This window comes from Arachis ipaensis, chromosome B5 (assembly GCF_059453495.1).
Source record: "Arachis ipaensis isolate K30076 ecotype BB chromosome B5, ASM5945349v1, whole genome shotgun sequence".
NCBI classification, from domain to species: Eukaryota; Viridiplantae; Streptophyta; class Magnoliopsida; order Fabales; family Fabaceae; genus Arachis; species Arachis ipaensis.
The window spans coordinates 148,197,550-148,214,628 of NC_142440.1; the positions used below are offsets into that span (position 1 = coordinate 148,197,550).

General features: G+C 36.7%; 1 non-coding gene across 1 annotated transcript; it reads left to right on the plus strand.

Annotated features, from left to right (window-relative positions):
• Nucleotides 1-10,131: 10,131 nt before the first annotated feature.
• Nucleotides 10,132-10,239, plus strand: LOC148566175 (small nucleolar RNA R71). The gene has a single exon (XR_015885333.1). It is a non-coding gene; the product is annotated as a small nucleolar RNA R71 (small nucleolar RNA).
• Nucleotides 10,240-17,079: the final 6,840 nt, after the last annotated feature.

A 17,079-nucleotide genomic window follows, 5' to 3' on the forward strand; every position in this document is an offset into this window, starting at 1 on the left:
CATGTTAAAAATGGAAGTTTTGTATAAAAAACTAAAAGATTTTGATATTTTTAATAGTATTAAATGCTATAAAGTGGATACTTTGTTTAGTTGTCGTGTTAGCGTGTTGAATATATTTTGGACACAACATACAAAAAAAATAGTTCATCAACTGACACTTTTTTATTTTTAATATTGGATTAACAATGGTGTTTTTCTAAATTGTGATTTATTGTGGTATTTTTCTAAAATGTAGGATGATTTAATGTACGGAGTACAAATCGGACCGTTCGATTTTTAAGAGGTACAGAAATCGGACCGTCTGATTTCTGTACTCGGACAGTCCGATTTGTGTTGAAAAAATTAAAAAAATTTGGAGTACATCCGATTTGTGTACTCCAATTTTTTTTAATTTTTTCAACACAAATCGGACACTTTTTTAAACATAAATTAGAGAGTTCGATTTATGTACCTCCCATAGTTTTAAAAAATACCAAAAATTATCACGTTAAGATATAACACTTATTTTACTTCCATATCCAAATATTTTAGCCCTAACTGATACCAACAAATTTTCCTTTCTGGCAGCTTCAAGCAATGGGGGACGGGATTTAACAGTTTCGAACAACTCATCTATATTACTAACTAAATCACAGAGATCTGATTCTCTTGACATATCAAAATGAATTTCTCCTCTTCCAAATGTAGTGTCTCTAAAAATCACCCTGATGATCGATGAGGATTTAGTGTTCGACGATGATTCAATGTTGGACGAGGGGATGAGTGGATTGGTGAAACTGGCTTCGACTCCGAGGATTGAGTAGGTAGAACTACCTCTGAGACCAGACGGTTGACCATTTCAGCCGCGGAATATACTATTAGAATATTATAATTATGGAACAAAATCAGGAAAATATTAAAGAGAATTAGAAAAAAAATCAATGTAATTTATTAGGATATTATTCCATAACGAGCGTACTCTTAGCGTACTCTTGGTCTATATATTCATAAGAACTTTGTAATCACAGATGAAAAAAATATGAATAATAAAATAATACTTTTTAAAATAATTTTTCGTTTCTTTCCTAAACTCTTTATAAGATGGTAACATGGTATCAGAGCAGAGTTAGATTTTAGAAACTCAAAATTCTGAACGAATTGACATTACAAATTGCAAATATGTTACACAATAGTTTTGCCTATTTCACAAACAAGATAGGTGTTCAGATATGACAGGAAAGACCAGTAACAATCAGCAATGTAATGACCATTTAAATTCTAAGTTTTATTGACTTTTAATATATTACATCTTTAACCCTTCCATTATTTAGGGTTTTATTGACTAACTAATTACATTCATTGTTGATGTTCAATTACAAGTTCCTCGACAGTTTCAACAAAGCTAAAAAACTTGGTGGTTGGATCCCAATACAACTTATATACTTGCCCAGCTGATACCAACAAATTTCCCTTTCTGCCAGCTTCAAGTAATGGGGACGAGATTTAACAGTTTCGAACAACTCATTTATATTACTAACTAAATCACAGAGATCTGATTCTCTTCACATATCAAAATGAATTTCTCCTCTTCTAAATGTAGTGTCTCTAAAAATCACCTTGATGATCGATGAGGATTTAGTATTCGATGATGATTCAGTGTTGGACGAAGAGGATGAGTGGGTTGGTGAAACGACTCCGAGGATTGGGTAGGTGGAACTACCTTTAAGACCAGGCAGTTGACTATATATATTATTAGAATATTATAATTATGGAATAAAACCAGGAAAATATTAAAGAGAATTAGAAAAAAATCAATGTAATTTATTAGAATATTATTCCATAACGAGCGTACTCTTAGCGTACTCTTGGTCTATACAAGTGTAATAATCCGTGACATGCACGTGATAAAACTGAAATTATAATTTTAAATTATTCTATTAAAATTAATTTGAATTGTAATAATTTAATTAATTAATTAATAATATGATGTGTATTGTTCGTGTTTTTTTAAATATAATATTAAATGTATTAACTCGAATGTAGCTATTAAGTGTATAAAAATTATGTTTGAATTATGAATTCTTTAAATGAAATTATCCCATTTAAAATATTTAAATTATGATTTCAACCATAAATTACAATTATGATTTAAAATTTTTTTTGATATAATATGACATTTTTTTTTCATTTTACTATTAATATGTTGATATTGCAAGTATAAATTACAGTATTTTACTTAATTTTAACTGAAAAAGAAAATAGTTACGTGTTTCTATCATTTAATTTATTTAATACACAATGTGCTAATACTAACGATATTTTTTTAAAAAATATATTGATAAAAATAGATATAATAATAATTACAAATATAACATAAATAAATAAAATATATAAATAAATGCGAAACCAATATATTTACCAATGTTTTTGTTAAATTTTATAAATTAGAGAATAAATTATGTATTCGGTTGCTTGGTGATCACATAGATGATCAAATAACTGACATATCACTGAAAAATAAAATATATAAATAACATGCGTGTCTCCTGTGTCCAAACGTGTCCCATCTAAAAAACAAAAAAAAACTGTCCGAACACGACCCAGACACGGATGATTATAACTCCTTAAATGATAGAGGCATAGTTGATATAAAATTTTGGTGGCTAATTTATAGTGGTAAAGCAAAACTTCTTCAACCAATTAATTACTCTTAGGCTACTAGGGCAACCATCTTCATCTTCTTGGTGTGAAAAGAATTGGAACACTTATTCTTTTATCTATTCCCTAAAAAAAATAAGCTGAAACATAAACATGCAGAAATTTTAGCATTTGTGCACGCTAATCTTCGTCTTTTTTCAAGAAAAACTCCACAATACAATAAAGGAAAAAGTTTATGATAGGGTTAGATGGAGTTTTGTGGATAGTGTGTTTCAGAAAATGGGGTTCCGCCATAGATGGAGGACGTGGGTGAAGGAGTGTGTCAGTACGGCTACTATGTCAGTCCTGGTCAACGGGTCGCCTTCCAAGCCGTTCAACATGGAGAGGGGCCTAAGACAAGGGGATCCTCTGTCTCCCCTTCTGTTTGTGCTTGTGGTCGATGTTTTGCATAGGATGTTGGGGAAAGCTGTCAAGAACGGGCGAATCGCTCCGCTACTGGTCAAGGGAGATCGCATCGAATTGTCACATCTACAATTTACAGATGATACTATTTTATTTTGTCCTCCAGAGACTGAGACGATTGTAAATTATAAGAGACTGTTGCGGTGCTTTGAGCTAATGTCTGGGCTGAGCATCAATTTTGATAAATCGAATATGATTCTGGTGAATTGTGAGCAGGAATGGGTAGATCAGGTGTGTGGCTTACTAGGGTGCAATCAAGCGGACTTACCTGTGAGGTACCTCGGGGTTCCGTTAGGAGCAAATCCGCGCCTGGTGAAGACTTGGAAACCAATCATAGATAAGGTGGAAGAGAAACTCAGCTTATGAAAAGCAAAGGTCCTGAACAAAGCAAGTAAGCTAGTCCTCATCAAATCGGTTTTGAACAGCCTACCAATCTATTAGGTAGCGTTTGGTGGAGAGACAGAGACAGAAAGACTGAGACTGAGAGACAGAGACTAAGAGAAAGGGATTGAAATAAATTTTAGTATTCTGTTTGGTGCAAAATGGGAGACAGGAATTAAAACAAGAATAAAACTCTAATTTAATTTACACAAAGGGTAAAATTGGAATTAATTAATTGAAATGAAAGTATTTTAGGTAAAAAATGTTATTAAAGTTTCAGTCTCCATCTCTAAAAATTTCAGTCCCCTGTGTCCCTACTTTTTGGAGGTACTGAAATACCGAAATTTTAGAGACAGAGACAGAAATTTTAGTACCAGTCTCTGAACTAACAAACACGATACTGAGTCTCAGTCTTTCAGTCTCTGTCTCAGTACCTCAAAACAAACGCTACCTTACTTAAGTCTGTACAAGATGCCGAAGGCGGTGGCCGACAAGCTAATTGCGTTACAGAGGAGCTTTATGTGGTGTAAGGAGGACAGTAACTATGGTATCCCTTTAGTTAAGTGGGATGTGGTACAGGCCCCGAAGAAGGCTGGGGGTTTGGGAGTTGGGGATGCAGTTCTTAGGAACACGGCCCTTTTGTTTAAGTGGTGGTGGCGGTTTTCAAAGGAGGAATGCCCACTGTGGAAAAAGATTGTTTGCTCGAGCAACAAATTGCATCCTAATGTAATGTTAGCAAATCAGACTTTACCAGTAAAAGGAGGGCCCTGGAAAGATGGTGCACGAAATTGTGATCTCAGGCAACGACGCCAAAAACTCTGTACGCACGTCTGAATAAATTGTTTTTCATTCACAACTTCGATACAACTAACCAGCAAGTGCACTGGGTCGTCCAAGTAATAAACCTTACGTGAGTAAGGGTCGATCCCACGGAGATTGTCGGTATGAAGCAAGCTATGGTCATCTTGTAGATCTCAGTCAGGCGGATAATAATTGATTATGGAGTTTTCGAAAATAAATAATAAAATAAGGATAGAAATACTTATGTAAATCATTGGTGAGAATTTCAGATAAGCGCATAGAGATGCTTTCGTTCCTCTGAACCTCTGCTTTCCTACTGTCTTCATCCAATCAATCCTACTCCTTTCCATGGCTGGCTTTATGTAAGGACATCACCGTTGTCAATGGCTACTTTTGATCCTCTCTGGAAAATGGTCCGATGCGTTGTCACTGCATGGCTAATCATCTGGAGGCATCACCGTTGTCAATGGTTGCGTTCCATCCTCTTGTGAAAATGGTCTAAATGTTCTGTCACAGCACGGCTAATCATCTGAGGTTTTCGATCATGCTGGAATAGGATTCACCCTCCTTTTGCGTCTGTCACTACGCCCAGCACTCGCGAGTTTGAAGTTCGTCATAGTCATTCAATCCCAGAGTCCTACTCGGAATACCACAGACAAGGTTTAGACTTTCCGGACTCTCATGAATGCCGCCATCAATCTAGCTGATACCACGAAGATTCTGATTAAGAGATCCAAGAGATACTCATTCAATCTAAGGTAGAACGGAAGTGGTTGTCAGGCACGCGTTCATAGGGAATGATGATGATTGTCACGTTCATCACATTCAGGTTGAAGTGCGAATGAATATCTTAGAAGCGGAATAAGTTGAATTGAATAGAAAAACAGTGGTACTTTGCATTAATCTTTGAGGAACAGCAGAGCTCCACACCTTAGTCTATGGAGTGCAGAAACTCTACCGTTGAAAATACATAAGTGAAAGGTTCAGGCATGGCCGAGAGTCCAGCCCCCAAAACGTGATCACAGGATCCAAAATACAATCCAGGATGTCAAATACAATAGTAAAAAGTTCTATTTATACTAAACTAGTTACTAGGGTTTACATAAGTAAGTAATTGATGCATAAATCCACTTTCGGGGCCCACTTGGTGTGTGCTTGGGCTGAGCTTGAATGTTACACGTGTAGAGGTCATTCTTGGAGTTGAACGCCAGGTTGTAACGTATTTCTGGCGTTCAACTCTGGTTTGTGACGTGTTTCTGGCGTTTAACTCCAGACAGCAGCGTAGAACTGGCGTTCAACGCCCTTTTACGTCAATTAAACTCGGCCAAAGTATGAACTATTATATATTGCTGGAAAGCCCTCGATGTCTACTTTCCAACGCAATTAAAAGTGCACGATTTTGAGTTCTGTAGCTCCAGAAAATCCACTTTGAGTGCAGGGAGGTCAGAATCCAACAACATCAGCAGTCCTTCTTCAACCTCTGAATCTGATTTTTGCTCAAGTCCCTCAATTTCAGCCGGAAAATACCTGAAATCACAGAAAAACACACAAACTCATAGTAAAGTCCAGAAATGTGAATTTAACATAAAAACTAATGAAAACATCCCTAAAAGTAACTAGATTCTACTAAAAACATACTAAAAACAATGCCAAAAAGCGTATAAATTATCCGCTCATCACAACACCAAACTTAAATTGTTGCTTGTCCCCAAGCAACTGAAAATCAAATAGGATAAAAATAAGAGAATATACTATAAATTCTAAATTATCAATGAAACATAGCTCCAATTAAATGAGCGGAACTTGTAGCTTTTTGCCTCTTGAATAGTTTTGGCATCTCACTTTATCCATTGAAGTTCAGAATGATTGGCATCTATAGGAACTCAGAGTTCAGATAGTGTTATTGATTCTCCTAGTTCAGTATGATGATTCTTGAACACAGCTATTTTATGAGTCTTGGCCGTGGCCCTAAGCACTTTGTTTTCCAGTATTACCACCGGATACATAAATGCCACAGACACATAACTGGGTGAACCTTTTCAGATTGTGACTCAACTTTGCTAGAGTCCCCAATTAGAGGTGTCCAGGGTTCTTAAGCACACTCTTCTTTTGCTTTGGACCTTGACTTTAACCGCTCAGTCTCAAGTTTTCACTTGACACCTTCACGCCACAAGCACATGGTTAGGGACAGCTTGGTTTAGCCGCTTAGGCCAGGATTTTATTCCTTTAGGCCCTCCTATCCACTGATGCTCAAAGCCTTGGGATCCTTTTTATTACCCTTGCCTTTTGGTTTTAAGGGTTACTGGCTTTTTGCTCTTGCCTCTTGGTTTTAAGAGCTTTTGGCTTTTTCTGCTTGCTTTTTCTTTTTCTTTCTATTTTTTTTGCCACATTTTTTTTTCTGCAAGCTTTGTTCTTTGCTATTTTTTTGCTTCAAGAATCATTTTTATGATTTTTCAGATTATCAAATAACATGTCTCCTTGTCATCATTCTTTCAAGAGCCAACATATTTAACATTCATAAACAGCAACTTCAAAAGACATATGCACTGTTCAAGCATTCGTTCAGAAAATAAGAAGCATTGTCACCACATCAACATAATTAAACTAAGTTCAAGGATAAATTCGAAACTCATGTACTTCTTGTTCTTTTGAATTAAAACATTTTTCATTTAAGAGAGGTGATGGATTCATAGGACATTCATAACTTTAAGACAAGGTTACTAACTACTAATGATCATGTAATAAGACACAAACATGGATAAGCACTTAACATAAAGAAAACGAAAAACAGAGAATGTAAGAACAAGGAATGAGTCCACCTTAGTGATGGTGGCGTTTTCTCCTTGAGGAACCAATGATGTCCTTGAGCTCTTCTATGTCTCTTCCTTGTCTTTGTTGCTCCTCCCTCATTGCTTTTTGATCTTCTCTAATTTCATGAAGGATGATGGAGTGCTCTTGATGTTCCACCCTTAGTTGTCCCATGTTGGAACTTAATTCTCCTAGGAAGGTGTTGATTTGCTCCCAATAGTCTTGTGGAGGAAAATGCATTTGAGGCATCTCCGGGATCTCATGGTGATGAGCTTCATGCGTCTCTTGAGATCCATGAATGGGCTCTCTTGCTTGCTCCATCATTTTCTTAGTGATGGGCTTGTGAGATGAATCTTTCCATCTCCCATGGCTCAGAGGTGGAAGCAATTGCCTTCCCTTTTCTCTTTCTTGAGGTTTCTCTGGCCTTAGGTGCCATTAATGGTAATGGAAAAACAAAAAGCTTATGCTTTTACCACACCAAACTTAGAATATTGCTCGCCCTCGAGCAAGAGAAGAAAGAATAGATGAAGAAGAAGAAGATATGGAGGAGATGGAGGGATGTGTGTATTCGGCCATATGGGTGGGATTGGGTGGGAAAGAGCTTTTGAATTTTGAAGGTAGGTTGGGTGTATGGGGTAGGTTTATGGGGAAGAGTGGATGGATGTGAGTGGTGAAGTGGTGATAGGGAAGAGAGATTGAGGTGATTGGTGAAGAGTTTTGGGGAAGAGTGTTTATGGGATTGTGCGAAAGAGGGGTGAGAAGAAGTGAGTGGAGGTAGGTGGGGATCCTGTGGGGTCCACAGATCCTGAGGTGATCCTATGGGGTCCACAGATCCTGAGGTGTTCAAGGATTTACAACCTTGCACCATATTAGGCATGCAAAATGCCCTTGCACACAACTCTGGGCTTTCAGCGCCAGATTGGTGCTTGTTCTGGGCGTTGAACGCCCATTTGTTGCCCATTTCTGGCGTTGAACGCCAGAACCATGCTTGTTCTGGTCGTTCAGCGCCAGCTCTTCTCCAGGGTGCAATTCTGGCGTTCAAACGCCCAGATGCTGCCCATTTTGGGCGTTCAGCGCCAGAACCATGCTCTGTTCTGGCGTTGAACGCCAGCCAGATGCTTCTTACTGGCGTTTAAACACCAGTGAGATCCTCCTCCAGGGTGTGATTTTTCTTCTGCTGTTTTTGATTCCGTTTTCAATTTTTATATTTATTTTGTGAATCCACATGATCATGAACCTAATAAAATATGAAAGAACAAGAAAAATAAAATTAGATAAATAAAAATTGGGTTGCCTCCCAACAAGCGCTTCTTTAATGTCAATAGCTTGACAGTGGGCTCTCATGGAGCCTCACAGATGTTCAGAGCATTGTTGAGACTTCCCAACACCAAACTTAGAGTTTGGATATGGGAGTTCAACACCAAACTTAGAGTTTGGTTGTGGCCTCCCAACACCAAACTTAGAGTTTGACTGTGGGGGCTCTGGTTGACTCTGTTTTGAGAGAAGCTTTTTATGCTTCCTCTCCATGTTTACAGAAGGATGACCTCGAGTTTTAAACACAAGGGAGTCCTCATTCAATTGAAGGACTAGTTCACCTCTGTCAACATCAATCACAGCTCTTGCTGTGGCTAGGAAGGGTCTTCCAAGGATGATGGATTCATCCTCATCCTTCCCAGTATCTAGGACTATGAAATCAGCAGGGATGTAAAGGCCTTCAACCTTTACTAACACGTCCTCTACTTGTCCATAAGCCTGTTTTCTTGAATTGTCTGCCATCTCTAATGAGATTTTAGTAGCTTGCACCCTATAGATTCCCAGTTTCTCTATTACAGAGAGGGGTATGAGGTTTATCCCTGAACTAAGGTCACACAGAGCCTTCTCAAAGATCATGGTGCCTATGGTACACGGTATTAAGAACTTTCTAGGATCCTGTTTCTTCTGAGGCAATGTCAGTTGATCCAGATCACTCAGTTCATTAGTGAACAAGGGAGGTTCATCTTCCCAAGTCTCAATACCAAATAATTTGGCATTCAGCTTCATGATTGCACCAAGGTACTTGGTAACTTGCTCCTTAGTAACATCCTCATTCTCTTCAGAAGAGGAATACTCATCAGAGCTCATGAATGGCATAAGGAGGTTCAATGGAATCTCTATGGTCTCTAGATGAGCCTCAGATTCCTTTGGTTCCTCAGAGGGAAACTCCTTATTGATCACTGGACGTCCCAGGAGGTCTTCCTCCTTGGGATTCACGCCCTCCTCCTCTTTTGTGGTTTTGGCCATGATGGTCATTTCAATGGCCTTGCACTCTCCTTTTGGATTTTCTTCTGTATTGCTTGGGAGAGTACTAGGAGGGATTTCAGTGACTCTTTTACTCAGCTGGCCCACTTGTGCCTCCAAATTTCTAATGGAGGACCTTGTTTCATTCATGAAACTCACAGTGGCCTTAGATAGATCAGAGACTAAGTTTGCTAAATTAGAAGTATTTTGTTCAGAGTTCTCTGTCTGTTGCTGAGTGGATGATGGAAAAGCTTTACTGTTGTTAAACCTATTTCTTCCACCATTATTAAAGCCTTGTTGAGGCCTTTGTTGATCCTTCCATGAGAGATTTGGGTGATTTCTCCATGAGGGGTTATAGGTGTTTCCATAAGGTTCACCCATGTAATTCACCTCTGCTATTGCAGGGTTTTCAGGATCATAAGCTTCTTCTTCAGAAGTTGCCTCTTGAGTACTGTTGGATGCAGCTTGCATTCCATTCAGACTCTGAGAAATCATATTGACTTGCTGAGTCAATATTTTATTCTGAGCCAATATGGCATTCAGAGTATCAATTTCAAGACCTCCCTTCTTCTGAGGTGTCCCATTACTCACAGGATTCCTCTCAGAAGTGTACATGAACTGGTTATTAGCAACCATGTCAATGAGTTCTTGAGCTTCTGCAGGCGTTTTCTTTAGGTGAATGGATCCACCTACAGAAGTATCCAATGACATCTTAGCTAATTCAGACAGACCATCATAGAATATATCCAGGATGGTCCATTCTGAAAGCATGTCAGAAGGACACTTTTTGGTCAGTTCCTTGTATCTCTCCCAAGCTTCATAGAGGGATTCACCTTCTTTCTGTCTGAAGGTTTGGACATCCACTCTAAGCTTACTAAGCTTTTGAGGAGGAAAGAACTTGGCTAAGAAAGCCTTGACCAGCTTATCTCAAGAGTTCAGGCTATCCTTAGGTTGAGAGTCCAACCATATTCTAGCTTTGTCTCTTACAGCAAAAGGGAAAAGCATGAGCCTGTAGACTTCAGGATCTACTCCATTAGTCTTAACAGTATCACAGATCTGCAAAAATTCAGTTAAGAACTGAAAAGGATCTTCAGATGGAAGTCCATGGAACTTGCAGTTCTGCTGCATCAGAGAAACTAGCTGAGGTTTCAGCTCAAAATTATTTGCTCCAATGGTAGGGATGGAGATGCTTCTTCCATGTAAATTGAAATTAGGTGCAGTAAAGTCACCAAGCATCCTCCTTGCATTATTATTATTTTCGGCTGCCATCTCCTCTTCCTGTTCGAAAATTTCTGAAAGGTGCTTGCTGGATTGTTGTAATTTAACTTCTCTTAATTTCCTCTTCAGAGTCCTTTCAGGTTCTGGATATGCTTCAACAAGAATATTCTTGTCCTTGCTCCAGCTCATATGAAAAAGAGAGAACAGAAAAATAATAATAATAGGGATCATTTTTACCACAGTATAGAGGTCCCTGTGTGAGTAGAAGAAAGGAGGAAGAAAAGAATGTAATGTAGAGAAAGAAACACAAGGGTGAGGAGAGCAGAGATGTGAGATGAAGTGTTAGTAGATGAATAAATAAATAAAATGAGATGAGAGAGAGAGGATTTTCGAAAATATTTTTGAAAAAGAGTTAGTAATTTTCGAAAATTAAAATAATTAGTTAATTAAAAAAAATTTTGAAAAAGAGGGAAGATATTTTCGAAAATTAGAGAGAGAGTTAATTAGGTGGTTTTGAAAAAGATAAGAAACAAACAAAAAGTTAGTTAGTTAGTTGAAACAAATTTGAAAATCAATTTTGAAAAGATAAGAAGATAAGAAGTTAGAGAGGATATTTTAAAATCAAATTTTTGAAAAAGATATGATTTTGAAAAAGATAAGATAAAAAGATATTTTTGAAAAGATATGATTGAAATTAGTTTTGAAAAAGATTTGATTTTTAAAATCACAATTAATGACTTGATTCACAAGAGATCACAAGATATGATTCTAGAACTTAAAGTTTGAATCTTTCTTAACAAGTAAGTAACAAACTTGAAATTTTTGAATCAAAACATTAATTGATGATGTTATTTTCGAAAATTATGTGATAAAATTAAGAAAAAGATTTTTGAAAAATATTTTTATAATTTTCGAAAATAACTAAGAAAAATGAAAAATATTTGATTTTGAAAAAGATAAGATTTTTAAATTGAAAATTTGATTTGACTCATAAGAAACAACTAAATTTTAAAAAGTTTTGAAAAAGTCAAATCTAATTTTCGAAATTTTAAGAGAGAAAAAGGGAAAGATATTTTTTTTATTTTTGAATTTTTAATGATGAGAGAGAAAAACATGAAAATGATGCAATGCATGAAAATTTTTAGATCAAAACAATGAATGCATGCAAGAATGCTATGAATGTCCAGATGAACACCAAGAATACTTTGAAGATCATGATGAACATCAAGAACATGTTTTTGAAAAATTTTTAATGCAAAGAAAACATGCAAGACACCAAACTTAGAAATCTTTCATGTTTAGACTCTATGAATGCAAAAATGCACATGTAAAACAAGAAAAGATGCAAAACAAGAAAACATCAAGATCAAACAAGAAGACTTACCAAAAACAACTTGAAGATCATGATGAACACTATGAATGCATGATTTTTTTGAAAAATGCAGGATGAACATGCAATTGACACCAAACTTAAAAATTGACTCAAGACTCAAACAAGAAACACAAAATATTTTTGATTTTTATGATTTTCTATTTTTTTTTTTGTATTTTTCAAAAATTAATTGAAAAAAAGAAAAATAAGGATTCTAAAATTTTTAATATGAATTCCAGGAATCTTGCATTCTTAGTCTAAAGCTCCAATCTGAGGGTTAGACATGGCTTAATAGCCAGTCAAGCTTTAGCATGAATATGCGAGTAATTCATTCAATTTTAGGCCAAAACCTCAGTCCAAAAGAATTTAGACATGGCTTTATAACTAGCCATGCTTCAACATGCTTCATGAAACACTAGAATTCATTCTTAAAAATTCTGAAGAAAAATATATTTTTGAAAAGATTTATATATATATATATATATTCGAAAACAGGTGAAAAAATTTTGAAAGGTTTTTGAAAATTTTTTTGAAAAACAAAACAAAAAGAAAATTACCTAATCTGAGCAACAAGATGAACCGTCAGTTGTCCAAACTCGAACAATCCCCGGCAACGGCGCCAAAAACTTGGTGCACGAAATTGTGATCTCAGGCAACGGCGCCAAAAACTCTGTACGCACGTCTGAATAAATTATTTTTCATTCACAACTTCGATACAACTAACCAGCAAGTGCACTGGGTCGTCAAAGTAATAAACCTTACGTGAGTAAGGGTCGATCCCACGGAGATTGTCGGTATGAAGCAAGCTATGGTCATCTTGTAGATCTCAGTCAGGCGGATAATAATTGATTATGGAGTTTTCGAAAATAAATAATAAAATAAGGATAGAAATACTTATGTAAATCATTGGTGAGAATTTCAGATAAGCGCATAGAGATGCTTTCGTTCCTCTGAACCTCTGCTGTCCTGCTGTCTTCATCCAATCAATCCTACTCCTTTCCATGGCTGGCTTTATGTAAGGACATCACCGTTGTCAATGGTTACTTTTGATCCTCTCTGGAAAATGGTCCGATGCGCTGTCACTGCATGGCTAATCGTCTGGAGACATCACCGTTGTCAATGGCTGCGTTCCATCCTCTTGTGAAAATGGTCCAAATGCTCTGTCACAGCACAGTTAATCATCTGAGGTTTTCGATCATGCTGGAATAGGATTCACCCTCCTTTTGCGTCTGTCACTACGCCCAGCACTCGCGAGTTTGAAGTTCGTCACAGTCATTCAATCCCAGAGTCCTACTCGAAATACCACAAACAAGGTTTAGACTTTCCGGACTCTCATGAATGCCGCCATCAATCTAGCTTATACCACGAAGATTCTGATTAAGAGATCCAAGAGATACTCATTCAATCTAAGGTAGAACGGAAGTGGTTGTCAGGCACGCGTTCATAGGGAATGATGATGATTGTCACGTTCATCACATTCAGGTTGAAGTGCGAATGAATATCTTAGAAGCGGAATAAGTTAAATTGAATAGAAAAACAGTAGTATTTTGCATTAATCTTTGAGGAACAGCAGAGCTCCACACCTTAGTCTATGGAGTGCAGAAACTCTACCGTTGAAAATACATAAGTGAAAGGTTCAGGCATGGCCGAGAGGCCAGCCCCCAAAACGTGATCACAGGATCCAAAATACAATCCAGGATGTCAAATACAATAGTAAAAAGTTCTATTTATACTAAACTAGTTACTAGGGTTTACATAAGTAAGTAATTGATGCATAAATCCACTTCCGGGGCCCACTTGGTGTGTGCTTGGGCTGAGCTTGAATGTTACACGTGTAGAGGTCATTCTTGGAGTTGAACGCCAGGTTGTAACGTATTTCTGGCGTTCAACTCTGGTTTGTGACGTGTTTCTGGCGTTTAACTCCAGACAGCAGCGTAGAACTGGCATTCAACGCCTTTTTACGTCATCTAAACTCGGCCAAAGTATGGACTATTATATCTTGCTGGAAAGCCCTGGATGTCTACTTTTCAACTCAATTGGAAGCACGCCATTTTGAGTTCTGTAGCTCCAGAAAATCCACTTTGAGTGCAGGGAGGTCAGAATCCAACAGCATCAGCAGTCCTTCTTCAACCTTTGAATCTGATTTTTGCTCAAGTCCCTCAATTTCAGCCAGAAAATACCTGAAATCACAGAAAAACACACAAACTCATAGTAAAGTCCAGAAATATGAATTTAACATAAAACTAATGAAAACATCCCTAAAAGTAACTAGATTCTACTAAAAATATACTAAAAATAATGCCAAAAAGCGTATAAATTATCCGCTCATCAAAAGACATATGTCAGTTGAATGTAAAAGAGTAGAGGGTGACGAAAAAAAATGATTAGTGGCCTGGCGATGGAAGTAGGGAATGGAAGAAGAACACTTTTCTGGGAAGATAACTGGGTCCAAGGTGGCCCCCAGAAAGTGAGTTTTCCAAGGCTCTTCTCTATTTCAAACCAGCAAGGATCTGTGATTAGGGATTGTAGATTTTGGGACGGGTTAGACTGGATTTGGAAGTTCCAGTGGAGGAGAGAGTTGTTCCAATAGGAATTGGAACTTGTCCATCATCTTCATGAGAGATTAAGGCCAGTAAAGCTATCAACTGGTAGAGAGGATAATGTTGTTTGGAAGTTTGATCATACAGGTGTTTTTTCTACTAACTCTTTTATGCAGATACTACAATCGGAGACTCTATCGGACGAGATTACAAGCTATAATTTCACAAGTTCAATTTGGAGAGGGGTGGTACCTCCAAGAATTGAGATTTTTGGATGGTTTATGCTAATGGGTAGAGTTAATACTAAAGAAAGGTTAAGTAGACTAGGCGTTGTGCTTAACAGTGATATTATATGTGTACTATGTAAAAAGAAGATAGAATCTGTGCAGCATCTATTTCTGTTTTGTGAGTTCACCTGGCAGGTATGGTGCGCTTGGTTGAGGACTTGGGATAGAGATTGGACCATTCCTGAAACCATTAAAGAACTGTTTGAGAGTTGGACCAGCATGCACACTAGAAAAGACACGCAGAAGACATGACTGACTGGGTTCTTTGCAGTGATTTGGAACGTCTGGTTGGAGCGCAATGCCAGAATTTTCAATAATACCGAAACAGGTGTTGATATCATAAAGAGAAGGACCTTTTTGAGCTACGAAGAATGGACTGATAGGGATCCTTGTGGTTGTTGATGGCAATGCCAGAGATGACAGAGGAATCATAACTTTTGTATGTAGTTTAATTTTTGTTTGTTTGCTCATGCTCCACTCTAATGTGTTGAGCTTTCTTTACTTCAAAAAAAAAAGAGATGCTTTTTCACCAATTGGTGAGAAAAATTGTGTTCTTGAAATTGTTCACCTTTCTCTTGATGAACCGAAGTTGGAAAGATTGACTTTTTCTAATGATAAAGATATCAACCATATATGATGGAGAAATAGTATGACTTTAGATAATTTTTTTTTGTGTAAATGTGATGTACAAAATTTTTACTAACTCTATTAAGACATAAGAGTTTAAAATTTTATCTTTTAAATACCTATATAATACTTATTAGTTTAATATCAATGAATATATTATATTTTTAATATATGCATGTCTCTATGTCCGACAACTTTTTAGAATTTGCGTATCGCCATGTCGCGTATCATATCGTGTCTCGTGTCTGTATCTGTGCTTCATAGATTAAATGTATAAAACTTACCCTTTTTTAATGCAAAACATTCATTATGATATTGTTTAAAAGTGCTCTAGAAAAATTTTTAATTTAATTATTTTCTATTTAAAATAATAGTCTTATATTAATTTTTTTCGTAGATGAATTCTTTTATTAAACCCAAAATCTAAAAAAATAAAAAAGATTTATTTAAAGGGTTTTGGTAAGGATACTTATAAAAAAATACATATCTGAACTTTTTATTATTTTAACTATGTCTATTTTTTTATAATTATTTACATAATTAATATAAAATATAGTTATTTTTGTTGACATTACATTAGATATTAAATGCATGTGTAAAATTATTTTACATTGAGAGTATGTCAAAATTAAATTTTATTATATATGTTTTTAATACATTAAACATTTTAATAATTTAAGATTTTTATTTTTTAACTATTTGACATTTTAATTGTATTTGAGAATGCGAAAAAATTAAATTTATTTCAATAATTCTTATTTGTATAATCATTTTTTTAAACAATTGGTTATAAAACAACCAATTTATATTTAGATACTTTAGCTGAAAATTTATTTTTATATGATAAAATTACTAAAAAAAACCCAAAAAAAATGATATAGGATGATTATATATATGAATATAAAATGTTATATAGTTAGGTCAATTTGGTGAAAAGCTCAAATAGTGAGTTTTTCACATAATGCTTGTTACGGATCCGGTTCACGGATCCCGGACTCAAGGTTAAACCCGAACCCGGTTTTTCGGATTCGACCCACCTCTCTCTTCTAGAAGGCCCAAAACCGGCCCTCTAGAACTCCTAACCGACTTTCGAATACAAACGTCTTTCTTATCTTATCCAAATAAGATAAGATAAGATATTCACCGTCACCTATAAATAGAGGGCCCAGATCCCTCCATGTATTCATTCATTCTTAACACCTTACACCTCTCAGATCCATTCTGACTTGAGCGTCGGAGTGTCTTTGCAGGTACCTCCCCCCGCTGCTCCAGTCAAGCGATCCGATATCCGCCTCAATCCGCAAGTTCCCGATCCATCTCTCAACCCGTACCAGAGACATCTTGTACATTGGCGCCGTCTGTGGGGACACTTGCGCCGACTAAACCAGAATGGGGGACGTACTCGAAGAAGACTCCTCAAGCCGGGATGACTCTCGAACAAAGAATCTGACCCCAGAACAACAGGAGGTCGCAAATCAAGGAAGGATAGCAAGTACCATCCACCATACACAGAATAAGAAAAACGATCACGTCGTCACGGAACCGCGACACCCCGAGAAAACGGGGGACAAAGCAGCACAAATCATCCAAGATCTCTGCCTCCGGGTCCAAGAACTCGAAGGCAGATTGACCACCAAGGGAAGATACAATAACGAACACGGGAGCCATG